The 18922-nt window shown below is 42.4% G+C and overlaps 1 long non-coding RNA gene across 1 annotated transcript in view; it reads left to right on the top strand.

Moving 5' to 3' along the window:
- Window positions 1–1417: 1417 nt before the first annotated feature.
- Window positions 1418–18922, top strand: part of LOC144327688 (uncharacterized) — a 41583-nt gene continuing 24078 nt past the window's right edge. Inside the window, exons 1-2 of the long non-coding RNA XR_013392763.1 lie at window positions 1418–1984; window positions 4867–5015. This is a non-coding gene — a long non-coding RNA (uncharacterized LOC144327688). The remainder of the gene's footprint in view (window positions 1985–4866; window positions 5016–18922) is intronic.

The following is an 18922-nucleotide window of genomic DNA, read 5'->3' on the forward strand; positions in this document are numbered from 1 at the left end:
TATAAAATTTACAGCATGTTATGGTCTAAGAGAAAATTATATAAAAATGATATATCATTGGTATCTAACACTGAGTAAACTGGCAAAAATGTATAAATATAAATCAAACAAGTGTTGGAAATGTAAAGAGAAAGAAGGTTCTTTTTATCATATGAGGTGGTCTTGTAGTAAGGTTAAAGCTTACTGGAAAATGATATATAATGAATTGAAAAGGATGTTCAAAATAACCTTTGTAAAAAAAAAAAAAAAACTGAAAACCAGAAGCTTTACTTTTGGGAATTTTAGGGGCAGAACTGCCTAAATTGTATAGAAATTTGTTTATGTATGCTACTACAGCAGCAAGAATGCTACTCACCCCAAAATGGAAAGAAGCAGAAGTCCCAGCAAAGGAGGAAAGGATACAAAAACTTATGGAATATGCTGAAATGGCAAAATTACTGGAAGAATAAGAAATCAAGATAACAAACTTTTTATAAAAGGATGGAAATTGTTTATTGAATATTTACAGATAAATTGCAAACAGATAAAAACATTGGCAGGATGACTGTAATAACCTGCAGCTTCATAAGAGGATATATTTAAAGTAGATAATTAAATGAGCAAATTAAATGAATTTGGATATGCAGAAGATATTAAAAAATTTAAGGAACTGCAAAAAGGGGGGGAAGGAAGTCAAACTTTGAAAGGTTAAACTGATTGTAAAATTGATGAAATGTATAAATTTGAAAAGTATAAATAAAACTTAAAAAAAGAAGCTTCCCTATACAGTATTGCTTTCACATGGCTGGGGGGGGGGGGGGTCAGATAACTCCATACCCTCCAATATTTCTCCAGTGAAAATAGGGACGTCCTAAGGAAAAGCGGAACATTCCAGGATCAAATCAGAAACCAGGACGGCTTCTCTAAATCAGGGATGTCCCTGGAAAACTTGGAGGATCTGGGTCTATCACAGGGGTCAGCAAACTTTTTCAGCAGAGGGCCAGTCCACTGTCCCTCAGACTTTGTGGGGGGCTGGATTATATAGTCATACCTCAGGTTGCGAACGCTGCGGATTGCGCGTTTTCGTGTTATGGACAGCACTGAACCCGGAAGTACCAGAACAGGTTACTTCCGGGTTTTAACTCTCGCGCATGCGCAGAAATGCTAAATCACGCTTTGTGCATGCACAGAAGCGCCGAATCACATCACGTGTGTTCGCAGATGCAGCGCTGTGGTTTGCGAACACTGCGGGTTGCAAACGTGCCTCCTGCACAGATTATGTTCACAACCCGAGGTAGGACTGTATTTTGAAGAAAAAGGAAAAAAGAACGAATTCCTACGCCCCTATAGAAACTAGAATATTACTGTGCCTTCATTTCCCAGCCTGCCTTGAGGTCTGGAAATAGGGGGAAGGTACTTGTTCCTTTTTCTCAAAGGAGCAGCATTATTGTTCCTTCTACCTAATAGTAATACACAGATTTGCTATCTCTAAAGAACTGGGACCCTGGGGTGGGGGCAGGACCCTGCCTTCCCCCCAGAGGATCCTGGGAAGAGTAGTTAAGGCTGCTGAGAGTTGCTAGGAGACCGCTGTTCTGTTTACAGAGCAACAATTGCCATAGCAGTTTAACTGTCAGTCCCTCTCCCCAAGGAGCACAGCTGGCTTCACAGCCCCATAGCTGCCGCTCAGGTATGGTGGATGACCTTGTCTTGTCTCAGCCTGCGCTGAGAGACGATTCGACCGCCAGTCTGGTTGTACACGGCTGGCAAAGGATGGGACACATCTTGCCTGCCTCAGGCACCAGAATCTCCTCAGCCAGCCCTGGAAGCAAAAGGAAAAGAAAAAAAGTTCTTTACCCTCTAAATGTGAATTTTGAATTAGAGGTGCACAGGCCTGTTTTGCAGTAGGAGAGAGGCCATTTGCTCCTCAGCTCCTCGCTTGGTCAACACACAACAGATTGGTTTGTTAAAATGACGGAAGCGGCTTTAGCACTCCAGCTTTTGTGTGGTGGGTATTTATTTATTTATATTTATTATTTATTTATTTATCGTCAGTGAACACCTCTTACTTTTCGGATGTAATATCTGAGGGTTTGGATTATTTATCTTACGTTTCTGCTGGGCATCTGTTAAATTGGTTGTTCTGCTGATGAGACTTATTTTTGCATTTAGAACTGTGCAGTTACATTTTTGCTTGTTTCCTTTGACATTTTAATCTTTTTTATATTTTAAATTGTTTATTCGTTTGCACTCTAAGTCCCTAGTGGAAGGGGTGGAAGAAATTTCACCAATGTTGCACAAGGGTGGAAACAACCTATTGGAACTTCCAAACTGGCATGTTAAAATCATCGTGTGGTAATTTTATTATGTGGCATCCTACATTAGTCAGAGTTGAACTGCTGAGGTTATTGCTGTTGTCGTGGGGTGTTGTTGTTTTGAATTATATTATTTGTATTTTTTGCCTTTTGTAAATTTAAAATTTATTTAATTGTACATTGGCAAGAGAACCATGTTATGGGATGACTAACAAATACGGAAAAGAAAGAAAAACTATATCAGGAGAGAGAGAATGAGAGAAATTGCTTGTTTGGAAACTTTTGGATCTTTTGTTTGAGAAACAGAAGGCTCGTTTATTGTTCAGACCTTCAAAACATGGCGGCTGCTTGCACTACAAATTTCCACATTTAGCAAAAGGTATGAACCACTGCCCATATATGGGTTTTATGTACACATAATCAGTAAACCTGACTGTACACAGCATTCCCAGTCATGCAGAAGAGCCCAAACATATACAGTGGTACCTCGGTTTAAGAACAGCCCTCTTTACGAACTTTTCCGTTTACAAACTCCACAAAACCGGGAGTAATGTCCCGGTTTGCAAACTTTACCTTGGTCTAAGAATGGAAGCTGAATGGTGGAAGGGCACCAGAGGCGGGAGGCCTCATTAGGGAAAGAACGCCTCAGTTCAAGAACGGTTTTGGTTTAAGAACGGGCTTCCGGAACGTATTAAGTTCGTAAACCAGGTACCACTGGACAGTAGTCCACGTGTAGAGGTTTATTTACATCTTCATGTATGGAAGACAGGGTCAGGAGCACTTTTTTGAGGATCTGAACAGGACTACGTAAAAATATGCCACCATAACAGACAGGCTTTGTTGAAAACTGTGAGGCCCAGATAAAGCCACAACAGCAGCAGCAGCAGCAACAACAACAACAAAATTTCCCTTCTGCAGTCACCCACATTGCCATTGGCGAGCAAGAACATAGGCAAGGATCAAGCAAGTGATGATGAAAAGCAAAATGAAAACTACAGGCACTCAAGAGGTCCAAAAAGGCACTGATATTCAACCACATGCCACCCCCCCCCCCCTGCTATGATAGCTGTATGGCATTTCCATCTTCAGAGGTGCTGTTCCTCAGATTACTAGATGCTGAGGACAAAGAACAGGGGATGGCATTTCCCTTCAAATCCTGCTTGTGAGCATCCAGGTACATTAGGCTCTCTGCTATTGCCAAAATAATTTTGGGCTAGCTAGACCGTAGTTGGATTCAGCAAGGCAATAGCTGCTTTGGCGGGGGGGGGGGGGGGGCAGGGACGCTCTGCTTATTGCTATGATGATGTATTATATTCCCAGGCCAGCCATTGCTTCCTTCCACAGATTCTGCAACTGTGCCCTCAGCAATTATAATGCAAAACGAAAAGAGAGCACTGTACCCAGCTTGCTGCCAGACCAACATTTGTCTGCTAAATCCGTGCACCAGGCAATATTTTGTTATGGCCAGTATGTTTTCAGCCTTTCGAACAAGAGGAATGCAAATAGGGCTTGCAGCTTTCCAGCAAACTATTTGTAATTTCCATTGATGCGGATCAAGCCAATTGCAAATCGTCTGCCTGGTAGAGAAAACATTACAGAGTATGCCAGCTTGCTAGAACAATGAAACAAGCTTTCTGTTTAGAGCAGCTTGATTTTATTTGGCTTCAGAGAAAGCTGCTCCTATGGCCTATCTGAACTGTCACCTTTTTTGCAGATGCCTCTAGAAACCCTGGAGTTCCGGGAAGCTAAATTGTGGCCTGTGGCTGGCCTAAGCAGAGATTATTATTTTTTAAGGAACTTTCCCCTTAGGAAAAGGAGTTTCCCTGAAATGTGTTGGGAATCATATTGTTCTCTTTTCTTATTTTTTTGTGCATTCCCCTTCCCTCTGCCTCTGTTCCAGACTACATTTCATTTACTTCTACAGAATACATATTTCTGGCTATTGTGATCTTTTTATTTACAAAATAAGCAAAACCACAGTACTCTTCCAGTACCAGAGGCGCCAAATTGCCCCCAAGATTGAAGAGGCCCAGCGCATGACATTAACAATTACTTCCATATACAGGGCTGCCTTCAGATGTCTTCTAAAGGTTGTAGAGTTACTTATCTCCTTGGCTCGGGGGGTTGCATGACTCCATACCCTCCGACATTTCTCTGATGAAAATTGTCCTAAGGAAAAGCGGGACATTCTGAGATCAAATAAGAAACTAGGACGGCTTCTGTAAATCTGGGACTGTCCCTAGAAAACGGGGACACTTGGCGGGTCTGTATAAGTGATATCAATAAAATATAAAAAAGCTATAGATATTAGTTGTTTATTTCTTTTACAATTCCACACTGGGATTGGGTTACTGGGTCTTAGGGCAGAAGTCTGGCATGCATAAGGAAAGTACTTAAGTCTTTTGCTGCCCAAAGGCAGGAGACCAGGTTCCTAGTTTTATACTAGGCCTAGATTTTTCAGAAGTTTCATGTTCCCTGTCCATTGCAGAGTCTAATGTTACATACTTCTGTTCCCTTCTGTGCATCAGAGGGGCTCTGAAGAGATTGCTTCACTGCATTTTTTTATTCCCAGCAGGACAGATTTGTGGCCGAATGCTTCCTACCAGCAGTTGCTGAGGTTCAACCGTTTTACAACACTGCTTTCAGGCAGTAATTATTTGCTGCAACATCATCACTGTCATCAACTCAACAGAAGTGAACTGGGCAGACACACAAACTAAGCAGGTAAATACATAGTGTTATAAGTTATTGGGGTTCCTGGACTCTCCTCCTAATTCTGGGGCGCCAGACATTGAATTTAGCGTTTTAAAATTAAGTCCTGTTTTTAAAAATCCAGGCTAGCTTCCTGATGAAGTAATAGCCTGAAGAGATGGATCAGTAAGAGAGTAGACAAGGTGATGGGCCATCAACAAGGCAAGCTTCTCGGCTGGACACAGAGTGGTGGAGCCAAGCCCTGGTCTCTGGGTTGCTAGCAAAAGACATTGCAGAGGTGGGAGTTGGACTTTCAGAATTGCAGTGGGCTAATGTAATAGGGGACGCGGGTGGCGCTGTGGGTAAAAGCCTCAGTGCCTAGGGCTTGCCGATCGAAAGGTCGGGGGTTCGAATCCCCGCGGCGGGGTGCGCTCCCGTTGTTCGGTCCCAGCGCCTGCCAACCTAGCAGTTCGAAAGCACCCCCGGGTGCAAGTAGATAAATAGGGACCGCTTACTAGCGGGAAGGTAAACGGTGTTTCCGTGTGCGGCTCTGGCTCGCCAGATGCAGCTTGTCACGCTGGCCACGTGACCCGGAAGTGTCTCCGGACAGCGCTGGCCCCCGGCCTCTTGAGTGAGATGGGCACACAACCCTAGAGTCTGTCAAGACTGGCCCGTACGGGCAGGGGTACCTTTACCTTTTTAAATGTAATAGTGGTGGTGGGGTTTTGCAAGCAGTTTGTGAGCTGGACAAAGGAGAGTCAAAGTACAACGGGGGTTGGCAGTTTGGATCCAGTACTGCAGCTGTGAGAGAGACGGAACCCGCTTTGAGTGTAATGTTTTGAATCCATCTGCAGTAAGCCCAGGTTGTATATATGTGTAAATAAGCCATACATCATAAAGACACTACAGTCTTTGCTGTGCCTCATTGTCCAAAGGAAACACAGACCCTGATAAGCATGCCTGGTACCCCTGGAATATCGCACCGCTGGGAGATTGGGGTGGCGTGTGATGGCATGTTTGTCCTAGTCTAAGCGTTTGAGATCTTCCAGAAAGTTTTGACATAAATAGTTCCTAGCTAAGCTCTAGCATGCCTCAGATTTTTCCTGCAGTTCTTGCAAAGTGATAGAGGTCTGAGAATGCATAATTCAAGGTATCTCAGCTTAAGGCCTGTGTGGGTTCCTGGTTCTAGGACCACAAATATGAGTGATTGTATTTCATTGGATGTATAGCAAACTTAATGGAGAGTTTAATAATTAAAACAAATGGAAGAGTGAAAAGAAAAAAGGAAATTCTTGCACACCCCTTAGATTTTTCACAGATTTTCACAGATTTTCTGCTTTGATTTTGTTCTAGAAACTACTCATTCAGAAATCCCTAGTGCAGGATGTTTTTTATGAGTAGTGCTAAAAGTACTTTTTGAGTGTGAGATTTCTGAATCTCGTTAAAGCAACAGAGGAAAAGCAGAGAGTTTTTTAAGCAAAAAAAGTCATTTGAACATAAGTTCGCATTAATATAGCTATTTCGTTTGATTTACAAAAGTGGATGAAAGACTATCCTTACTGACTCTTGTGAAAATGTCCACTGAACACTGCAGAGAAGGAATTTAAGCTTTATCATGAATGGAATTTTAGCAATTTCATTTCTTTTTGTCCACTAATTCTAGTCTGAGAAAACTGTGTTTAAATACTGTGTTTATACATTGTGACTTCTTTATTTTTTATATTAAATAGAGAAGCCAGATTCATTTACTTACTTACTTGAACAAGTCATCTTTGCATCTATGTTCTCTCAAACTCACCCCAGCATTGTAGGAGTTCCTTCTAGACATACATATTAATCTAGCTCTGAATAATTTAAAGTGAACATTCTCATGAGTTCTAGAGAGAAACCACAATGTCTGATTGTAGAAAACACTGTGTGCGGTGTGTGTGGAATTAATCCCTTTTGGACACAGACTGTGGTTAGCAATGTAAACTGTGAAATGAATTATTATAGAAGATATTACCTAACCATATGTCAGTGTGTATCTGATGCCAAAAAAAAGGGAAACAGCAAAAGGACCTGACTTCAAAGCAGATGAAATTAAAACAAAATCTGAACAGTCATTGTAATTTGTGAAACCTATACTTCAAAGGCTAGGTTAACTTCATAAGAGACTGCTTTTCTGAGCCTTGGGTACAAAAGCAACTAAATGCACAAACACAAAGAGATATCTTTTCTGGAAATGAGATAGACTAAGTAGGGATCCGTGTGTGTGTGTGTGTGTGTGTGTGTGTGTGAGTGAGAGACAGACAGACAGACAGACAGACAGACAGTGTGGCAAATCAAACTACTTGTGAGGGTAGAAGATTCACTTGAGGCCTTCTCCAACTGTGCATAGAGTTTGACGAGCAAAGACATGGATGAGGAGAGCTGAACCCTCTCTCTTTCAAAGATACACATTTCTCCCAGCCACGGTTAATTCTGGAATCATAGCCTATTGGGATGGCAGGGAGTAGGGGGTGGCAGTGGCGTAGCGTGGGTTGTCAGCACCTGGGGCAAGGCAAGTAATTTGCGCCCCCTAACCCGTGGATTTTAGTAGGGACAGAGAGCTGTGAGTGCGAGCGCGCCCCCCAGATGTTGCGCCCAGTGCGGCCGGCCCCCCTTCACCCCCCACGCTACGCCACTGGGGGGTGGGGTGAGGGGAAACCACACACATCAATATAGAAAATGAATTGGAGGAGATTAAAATCCAAACTCTATGCATGCAATCCATTTCATCTGGATTTCGACCTGGGTTTGGGATTGAGATGGCTTTAGATATTCTGATGAATAATCCTTCCAGGGGGTTCTACCAGAGACATTGATAGTTTTGGTAGCGAGGCCAAGCAAGTGGTGCCGACTATAAACTCTTCATGCAGAGGGCTCCCCGACACAATTCACAAAGCTAAGTGGCAGAGCATCTGCCTTGCATACAAAAGATCCCAGGCAATGTATCCCTGACAAACGATGGTAGATGGAGCGATGGTCTTTGTCAGTTTAAGGCTGCTTCCTATGTACATGATTGTGTTTCAGAGCTTTTTAGTCAATTCATCGTTTTTATTGTTTTATACCGTATTTTCATGTTTTATGGAAAGCTGCAAATAAATAAATAAATAAGAAGCAGAAACGGCCGTGCAGAAAGTTTCAGGAATTGTGCAGCGAATGTGCTGAGTGACCTAGAGGCATCTTCTTGGCACCAAATCCCCCTCATGTGACTTTCAGACCCCTTTTTAAAATCTAGCCATTTACATAGGAGTGGGAGCAGAGCTTCTTACAAGAGTGCAAAATTATTATAGGGATGAACGTGGACACAATGAACAAAATGGATTTTAGTAGTGTTTGAAACAACACCTAAATACCTGCATTCCCTTCTTTTACATTCCTGTGTACAATATATTGGGAATGTCTAGTTTAGTAGTTGTACTGCCAACTAAACAAGCCATCATTTTAAAAGCTAGAGCAGCTTGTAGATACAGTCAAACCTCGGTTGTTGAACGTAATCCATTCCAGAAGACCGTTCGACTTCCGAAACGCTTGACAACCAAAAACAGAAAGTGGAAGCTTCAATACAATAGGGAAACTCAAAACGGACACCACATGGCACATTCAGATTCCAAAAATTGTTCATAAACTGGAGCAGTTACTTCCGGGTTTTTGGCATTTGGGAGCCAAAACGTTCAAAAATGGAGCCGTTTGAGAACCAAGGTTTGACTGTATAGCTAAATGGTGCTTCCTACAGAGGCACCTGGGAACACACAACAGAGAAAGGGGATCACCTGTCTGACCTGCTTGTGAATGCACAGAATGTTGGAGGTAGGATTTTGGCCTAGATCAGGGATGGTGACCTTGTGGTCCTCCAGGCATTGTTGGACTTCCAATTCCCATTAGTCCCAGTCAGTGTGGTCAGTAGATGTTACAGGAGCTGTCTTCGCAGTAGGGCTCTGTTCTGATGGCATGAGTAGTGACAACGAACCGATAGATCCTATCTGCTGCAGCCTTCACAGCCATTGTAATATATCGCTTGTTATCATCCGCCTGTTGTGCCGTTGAGGACTTCTTGGATCATTCTTTGTCTAGCTCCTTCCCTTTGACTTTACCGCCTTGGGTGAATGACAGTGAGATTGAATGCACGATTGACAAGAAAAGGAAGGCATTTCAGATCTGGCAAAGAGATAGAAACTGCCACTAAGAAAAAAACCTATGCCAACGCTAAGGCTGAGGTTCAAAGAAGAACCAGAGAACTAAAAAACACCTGGTAGATGAAAAAAGCTCAATAGATCCAGCACTTAGCCAATGCTCACGATGCACAGAGTTTCTTTAAAGCCACAAAGACCATCTATGGGCCAATAAATCATGGCATATGCCCCCTACGCTCAGCAGATGGTACCACACTTCTAAAAGATAAAGAAGCTATTGCACTGCGCTGGAAAGAACACTACCAACATCTCCTTAACCACAACTCCCCCGTAGCTGCTGAGGTCCTCTCACAAATTCCGCAAAAATAAGTTAGAGATGAGCTTGTAGTATCTCCAAATCTGGGAGAATTGTGTACAGCTATTAACCAAACGAAAAACAACAAAGCCAGTGGACCTGATGGAATACCTGCTGAAATCTTCAAAGTGGGTGGAATTGAACTTACACAACAACTTCACAAACTCATCGAAAAAATCTGGGAAAGAGAAGCGATCCCAGGAGACTTTAGGGATGCCAAAATTATCAATCTCTTTTTAAAAGGTGACAGAACTGATTGTGGAAACTATTGAGGCATCTCTCTATTAGCTGTGGCCTGCAAAATTCTTGCAAGGATCTTAGCAAACCATCTCTTAACAATATCTGAGGTGACCCTTCCTGAATCCCAAAATGGTTTTTGGCCTTCTAGGGGGACAGTGGACATGATTTTCACTGCTCGACAGCTTCAGGAAAAATGCAGAGAGCCAAACCAACCTCTGTATATGGTGTTTATCAACCTGAGTAAGGCTTTCGACACTGTAAATCGTAATGCCCTGTGGATTGTCCTTCTGAAAATTAGCTGCCCAGATAGATTTGTAAACATCATTTGGCTCCTCCATGATAATATGACAGCAACAATCACAGATAACAATGGCTCTCAAAGTGAACAATTCACAGTGGGAACAGGTGTTAAACAGGGTTGTGTTATTGCCCCAACTCTGTTCATTATTTTCATTGCCATGATCCTACATTTTGTCGAAAGGAAACTCCCCACCAGAGTAGAAATCATGTACCTAGGCAGTTATCTTCCCACAAGAGTTGACATTGATGGCAAAATCCAGCATTGCCTGAGCTCTGCGAGTGCGGCTTTCTTCTGATTGAAGTGCAGAGTGTTTGAGGATTCGGACATTCGCAGGGAAACCAAAATGCTTGTTTACAAAGCTATTGCACTACCACCCTTACTGTATGCTTGTGAAACATGGACCACTTACAAACGCCATCTCCAACTCCTCAAAAGATTCCATCAACAGTGTCTCCGAAAAATCTTACATATCACTTCGGAAGACAGGTGAACTAATATCAGTGTACTGGATGAAGCAAAGATCACCAGTGTTGAAGCAATGATTCTTCAACATCAACTTCGTTGCACTGGTCATGTTGTGCGGGTGCCTGATTATCATCTTCTAAAGCAACTACTCTATTCCGAACTTAAAAATGGAAAGTGTAATGCTGGTAGTCAACAAAAGAGGTTTAAAGACTTTCTCAAGGCAAAGCTAAAAAAATGTAGTATAAACACTGAGAACTGGGAAACACAGGCCTGCGAGTGCTCCAGTTGGAGAACAGCCTTTACCAAAGGTGTCATGGACTTTGAAGACACTCGAACTCAGAATGCAAGGGAGAAACATGCTAAGAGGAAGGCACGCTTGGCAAATCCACACTGTGATCAACTCCCGCCCGGGGACCAATGTTCCTAGTGTGGAAGGACATGTGGGTCCAGAATTGGCCTCCACAGTCACTTATGGACTCATTGTTAAAACCGTGTTTATGGAAGACAATCTTATTCGGCTACGAGTGATCGCCAAAGAAGAAGAAGAAAAGAAGACAGAAGCTGTAAGTCTAGCAACATCTGGAGAGTAACAGCTTCCTATCCCTAGCCTAGATGGTCCAACCCAGCAGTTCCTCTTCTCTTTTCTAGCTGCTGGATAGCTCAGTTGGTAGAGCATGAGACTCGTAATCTCAGGGTTGTGGGTTTGAGGCCCACATGGGGCAGAAGTTTTTTGCATTGCAGGGGGTTGGCCTAGATGGCCCTTGTGGTCCCTTCCAACTCTACCGTTCTACTTTCTGTTCTCATTTTCTCATATATATTCATCTGTACACACATCATCAGACCATAGCATATTTAATAAAATGCCTGTAATGAAAAGACAATTGAATTTTGGGAGCTAACATGAATAACGTTTCTCCTTAATACACCATTCGGTTTTTGTAAGGAAAGTGGAATGGGGGGGAGAACTAATCCATTCACTGCCCATGGAAGACTGAGCCGAAGCAGGGTTTGAATTTGGGCTTGAGAAAATGTGCTTCCCTTGTAATCAGCCCCATCTCCTGAGTAGGGAATACACACCAAGATCTTCCTGTTCAGGACTGTTTGTTGCTATCAGTTTGGTTTCTAATGCATGTCACTAGATGCCATAAATTGGCAGATGATTCTGACTGATAGAAAAATAATAATTACAATGTAAGACTAGATGGTGTCTAAACTGATTTAACCTCAGCAGAAAATGAGCATTATCAAAGACAGAACAACGACCCTAATATAACATTGGCTGCCTAACAAAAGTCATACTATGCATAGGGGCCATAAGTATATCCTTGTTACATGCACACACTTTTGCTTTAATGATTGGGCAGCTATGGATAGTTTTATGGCTGAAGAGCATAGTGCTTCAGGTTGCTTTGTCTTTCTGTTCCTCCTTTGTTTGTTATCCTTCTTCCGTCCTTTTGATTTTTGCCCTCCCAATTCTGAATTGTCCCATACTCTTGCTATGTCTCATATCTTTTAAGGAAACATGTAATTATATCTGTTTTATTTAAAGAAATGGCCCCATAATTCATTTTGAAGCCCTCTTGAACCACTCAGTCCAAATGTATTTGGAAGCAAGCCAGACATAATACTCCACTCTGTCTCTTTGTATTGCAAAATAGTACTTCTGTAACATAGGAACTCTTCAGAATTATTTTCAACAGGCTCAAGCACCCATCAACCCATTCTCAGCCCTATTTTTTCAAGATGCCTTTCAATGGTTGTCCCTCTTCCTCTTGGCAGTTTATTTACACACACATTCAACCTGAGCCTGTGATGGAGGGGTTCACAGAATTAAAACCCCAGGAGAGTCTTACTTATCCCAATAGCCACAGCCTTGGATTCTACCAGAAATCAGGCATGGCTCTATCTCTCAGCTGCCCAGCCTGCAGTCTCCACCTCCTAGCTCACAAACCTCAACTCTTGGGGGAGGGAGGGAGACCCACCCATTGTCCTCTGTCATAGAGCCACTTACTCTGTTACCTTAACAACCAATACTTAGGCTATTGCCAAGAAACTTGCCCAGCCATTCCAGCACTTGCAGCCAGGAATTAGAAAGGACTCGGGCATCTTCTTTGGCGATCACTCGTGGCTGAGTAAGGTTGTCTTCCATGAACATGGTCTTAACAGTGTGTCCATAAGTGACTGTGGAGGCCAGTTCTGGATCCACACGTCCTTTCACAGTGGGGACATAGGTTTCTGGGTTGAACACAGTGAGGATTTGCTAAACGTGCCTTCCTCTTAGCTCATTTCTCCCTTTCATCCTGAGTTCGTGCTTCTTCAAAGTCCATGACACCATTGGTAAGGGCTGTTCTCCAATTGGAGCGCTTACAGGCCAGTGTTTCCCAGTTTTCCATCCTTATACTGCATTTTTTAAGATTTGCCTTGAGAGTGTCCTTAAACCTCTTTTGTTGTATTTCACTTTCCATTCTTAAGTTGGGAATGGAGTAGTTGCTTTGGAAAACTCAGACATACAGCCCCGCCTGCCCCCCAACTCACAATACTATGTACAGTGGAACCTCGGTTCTCGAACCTAATCCTTTCCGGAAGACCGTTCAACTTGCAAAACATTCGAAAACTGAGAATCAATTGGCGGTCTGCAAAATCCATTGAAAAAAATGGAGAAACGCGCCTCAGAAGCCATTTGACTTCCAAGGCACATTCGAAAACAAGCAATTACTTCCAGGTTTTCAGCGTTTGGGTTCCGAATTGTTCGGCTTCTGAAACGCTTGAAAACTGAGGTTCCACTTTGTATTGGGAAATACTTCTAGATGGAGACAAGTATTCAGTGGCTGAAGATATTGCACACAGATTTCCCCCCCGCTCTCATCTTGCCCCCACCCATATCAGTAGGCATTCATTTCCAAATGAGGGTAACTTTTATGGTTAGTCCAAACCCTTGAAATCCTAAGGGCAAACTGCTTCCTTTGTTGCCATGGCTTCCATCGAGCAGGAGCCAGTGGAATCCAATGGGACTCTTTCCAATGCAGAGCAACGTTTTGTTCCAAAGAGCACAAAGTGATCTCTTTACTGTCTGGAACTCTTTATTGTTAGATGCCCTCAACCTTTGTGCTGTCGCTTTGGTATGAGCCGGAGCCTCAGCAGCAAGCAGCCTTCTCGAAGATGTCACTGCCAAGCCTTCCTCTGGCCAGCTCAGAAAGGTTGCAATGGGTTTGTCTCAGTGGGGCTGTTGCTCTTTGCATATCTTACCGCAGCAGCATTTTCTGTCGGCGCCAGGCCTTCAGCCATTCGTTTCTCATGCAGATGTTATTACCCCCCCCCATTCCATCGTGTCAAGCTGAGGCTCAGAAACAATGACACCTGACACAATGTGAGTCTCCTCACATTCCTGTTGTCGACATGAGGGGGGAAAGCCTTTGGCTGAGATGGTAGTTATTCCTAGATGGTTTTAAAGTTGCAACATCTTGTAAATGATGCCCTGGTATAATATCCCCCTTTTTCTCCCTGGCTTAGCATTCAAACTGAGCAACAAGGGTCTGTTAATGCTTCACTTTCCATATGGAATCATTACATGCTCTTCACTTCCCTGAGCAAAGAGAATGTCCACAGGTATCAGTATTTAGTTTCCTTTGCAGTAAAAAGCACTGGAGGTTTAAAATATAACACTTGCTTTTATTTACCAGGATACAAATAGATACAGCCGGACACTCTTAGGAGACAAAGCCCCAACAACTTGGGCACCCCTCTCTCCTGAATCTACGCCAACAGAATTTCAGCTAGAAGTGTTCATTCTCAAAATCTGGCATTTGCTTTTTCTACTGTTCCTTTCTATCCCTTCCCTTTATTGAACATGTGTCATTTGCTCTGATTGGTATTGCACTTAAAAAACACAGAGTGGTTCCTAATTGTCAGTGGACCTTCTGCCAAGCATTAGTTCCCCTTGATTAGTTCCCCAGTCAACCATTCTTGAATATTATCCCCCAATACATCTAATGAAAGACTGGTTGGCCAACAGACATAACAGAAATTTAACCAGTTAGGCTTTGTTTTGTACCATTCAAGGACCATAAGCTCTCTTCAAAACTTCTATTGAGAATGGGGGTGGGTTGACCCTAGAACATTTAATTTTATTAATTTAAAAGGATTTTGAAACCACTTAATATTTATAATATGTAAGCAGTAAAGCAAGACAGGTCAACCTGATTTGTCCAGGAGACACAAACATTATGACATCACAGCCAGAAAGACTCTAGCGGCTTCCAGAGTTCTAGAGTTGAGGAATTAAATTGAGAAATTCCAGTATGAACTGACTTGATCCACACCTCCAAGACCAATGAAGGTTTGGGATTCAGTTATCTACTGTTTTGAGAGAAGATATGTTTGGAAATACATATTTTGAAGACAAATATATTTAGAAAGGTGTATTTTGAGAGGAAAAATGTAGATTTACCAATAAGTATTTAAATGGGAATTTTGGTGCAGGCTTGTTTTGGGTGAAAAACAGAGGTTGGTGTTGAAAGGTAGTGAGGTAACAGGTAAAAAGGTGATAGAAGAGTGCCTAACCACGCTAAATGAATTTTGGGGGCAAGGCAAATTGCATCTCAGGGTATTAAAGGGATTCTGAGAGACTGGAGGCAGGCAACTGTTATTCTCACCCACGAAAAGGAGAGAAAAAAGAGATTACACAGACAGCTACCGACTAGTTGTCTTGATGCCCAAACCTCGTACGTTATCATTAAGCAGTCAGTCTGCAATCATTTAGGAAAGAAACACAGCAACATGGGTTTTTCGTGCCAGACCAACATCACCTATAATTTTATGAAACAGAACAAAGCACATTTATGAAAGAACCCGTGTAAACATGACACAGAAAGAAAACAGGCTGCGCTGTTTGTCCCCCCTTCCTTTCTTCCTTTTCTGTCATGTCACTTACTACAAAACAATCCTCCTGAACTCTACGCTGGTATACCTCAGCAACAAAGTTTTTGGTTGTTGAAACAATGCATCAATGACATGGGAGTGTGGCTATTCTCAAGCAGCGGTGGGGAACGTCTTTCAGCCCAAGGACTGCATTGCTTTCTGGGTAAGGTAACCTTCCAGGTGACACATTCCACAGGTGGGCAGGGGGTAGAGGTAAGAGTGGACTGAGCAATGAATGAGAATTTTACCATTGTGCAATGGGCATGGTTTGGGGAAGTGACCTGAGCTGCGCCTTTGCTGCTAGTGAGGTATGCCTTTTTCCTAGTTCTGTTAATTTCTAGCTCTCTCATTCCTCCTCCTCCCTTTGCTGTTAGAAGATTATGGTTGATATTTCCCATATGCGAAGATCACAGCGGGGTTTCAAGTGTAAGGAAACAGCAGAATATATTAAGAAACATGTTAGAGAGGATGAAATTAGATAAGATGAAACCTTAAACCTCAGTTGTTTGTAATTTGATGTTGGGTGAGCGGGACGTCACTAGTTTTGTTGAATTGGAATATAATTGTTGAGTAACAAATGTCACTTCCTATACGGGGGGAAAAAGAAGAAAACATTATTTCAAAAAATAAGAGAAGATTATGGTTGATGATAAAAGCCCTTTGGAACACATCCTATTCAGATTCAAACCCATCATTTCAGAAACTTAAAGCCTTCATTTTAAAGTCTTAAAAATATTATCAGATCTCACGGTTGGACACTGGGTTGAATATAAAAAGCTGTACACTAGAGGAAAACACCAGTCCAGAGAAAGAAAGCCAGCAGGAGCAAAACAGATCACAAACCTACTTCCTTCTTTAAAGTGCTGTGATTAAGCTACCCATCTCTCCCACTCTCAGCATCCAAAAGAAAAGCGTGGTCCTTCACCCCACTCTCTGCCAGAATTAAAGGTATCACAAACAGCTTTCTGCTGACTTCAACCTGGCTATTTGCCGTTAACAACCTACACCTTGCGATGCATGATTCATGCTTCCTTTTTAAAGGTATGCTTATACAACTGTGATTCAGTTGTGTAATGATGGAATGTGTGTTACTAGGAAACAAGTAGTGGCCCTTTCCAGGTGGTTGTTTATTTAGTGCATCTCTGAGCAAGTAACAGTAAAATTCCATAAGATCACTTAACCCACAAAACAAAACAAATCAAAAACAAACAAACAAATAAACAGGAACGGCCAAGTTCTCATTTGGCTCTCATTTGGCTTCTAAATTCTAACACTCTACATGCCTACTGGATGTCGAGAGTTTAGACTGGAGTAGTGTCAGGAACACAGATTCATCCACAGATCAGGAAAAGGACTCAAGACACGAATTGCAATTAGCTTTTATTCACAAAAATAATAAAAAAACACAGTGGAGTTTATCTAGACTAATCTGCCCTAGTTGAAGACATTGCTGACATTTGGACCCTCCTTCCTACTCTAGCCGTCTCCCAAGCAGCCGTAGACTCTTACAAGGGAAAAGGATCTCCCTCTGGTTCTGTCTCAGCGATGTGCAAGGCTCCTCATGATTTGGTTGTCTGTCAGTAGAGGAGGAGAGCTCCGTGAAGGGGAGCTGTCCAGCTGCTGAAGCAGTGTCTGGCTCCGCTCTGTCAGAGTCTGCCCTCACACTGCGACCCTTGGCACTCATCCTTGTCCTGGAATGGCTTTCTCCTTCTGACCCCCCCCCCTTCCCCATGTTCAATCAAACCTCCTGCTTCTATCACCTCCCAGCTTGTCCCTTTGTCCCTTCCCCAGACTGGTCCTCTGTGTCCCATGTCATCTCTGGGGGGTTCTTGGGCGGGTGGCACCCACCACTTTGAGGCTTAGGTTCCCCTCCTGGTCATTTCCCCCTTATTAAAATAAAGATGGTCAGCTTTTGGCTTCAGTGATTCACAATGAGTCTTGCAACTTGCCACACCTGTAACTACCTTTAGAGTGCTAAACTGGCCAAGCAAGAATAGATCACAAAAAGCAGCCACTGTTTTAAACACTGTAATAACATTTCAGGCACGTGTAATACATTCGGATAAAAGCCAATAACAATTACTGATAACAGTGAATTAAAAAAAATCAAAAAATCTTGAGATTTGCTAAGGATTATCTAGCCGCAATGATATGGTTTTCCCAACATCAAAATGCAATTTTGTTTCTGCTCTTTCAAACATCAGGCACAGATACGGCTCATTAATTTGGGATTAAGCTGGTGGTTACTTACTGTAGCATGTGAATGATTTTCAAATATTCTTTGCCCCCATCCTTAAGAACAGCAGCATCCCATGTTGAGGATGATCCAAGGGGATGGGAGGCAAGCGCTACATGCTAAGCAAAACACACACAAACACTGTAATTTATCAGTGCTGACATATTTATTATACAATTTGTTCAGCGCAGACTCTTGCGCCGTTTAAAATAAGCATTCTCAACATTCAGAGCAATTTATCTAACTCGCTTGGAACAAACTGTCTAGTGGGGCATGCTCAAATTTGTATACAATTTACTAAGTGTGTTGGACCCCTGTAGAGCTGCTAGAAGTTGTCCTTTTCAGCAAGTACTGAGTTGTTTTCTCTGATTTTATGTATTAAACGGGATTTATATACTGCTGAATCATAAAAAACCAAGCAGTTTACAGAAAGTATGTGTTATGTACTCAGTGGTCCGGACTAGGATTATGTGCCCCTCTGTTCTGATTCGATACATGATATCCAATCATCTAGCATTGTCAGGGTTTGGGTTGCTGGCATTGGCTCTTAAGCTCTGAGTTATGATTTGCAGCTTGGGGTTTTAGACAGCCAATCACGTTGAGAGTGTGAGTGGCCCAGGCCTTCAGAAATATGTACATTATTAGTTGCTTTGCCCCTGTTGCTCTGTTCTGTTTGCTCAATAAAGTATCTTGCTGTAATCACTATGTCTCACCTCGTAGAAACTCACACATACTTCAGCATGCATTCAAATTAGCCTATTTCTGCCCCCCGGCCCAAAAAATTGTGGGATATTAACTAACAAATATTAAAATACATACTGTATGTTCATGTGTTGGTAGGCTTGCTTCTTATCAATGACTTCTTCTGATATTTCCTGCTGTCTAGAAAGGCTGGTGACTGGTGTGGTGGAATTCTCTGAGGAATTCTCACACTATGACCCTCAATGTTGTAAAATGCAAAGCCCATCTAATATAGCTTCTTTGTGCAGGAGGGACTTTGTCCAGATTTTATCTTGTGAACTACCCTGAGATCTTTTGATTGTGGTATATGATGATGGTGATGATGATGTCAGGGAGTTCCAAAGTGTGGGTGTTGCCACACTGAAATATTGATCCTTTGAAAGCGTGGAACAAACACTATGTGACACTTGTAAAAGTGCCAATCCCACAGATTGAAATGGTTGTGTGTGTGTGTGTGTACAGTGCTTTTTTCTTAAAAAAAACGTTTAGGGGTACTCTCATTTTCCTACTCAAATTGAAAAACTGCCC

The sequence above is a fragment of the Podarcis muralis genome, chromosome 5 (genome assembly GCF_964188315.1).
Source record: "Podarcis muralis chromosome 5, rPodMur119.hap1.1, whole genome shotgun sequence".
Taxonomy (NCBI): domain Eukaryota; kingdom Metazoa; phylum Chordata; class Lepidosauria; order Squamata; family Lacertidae; genus Podarcis; species Podarcis muralis.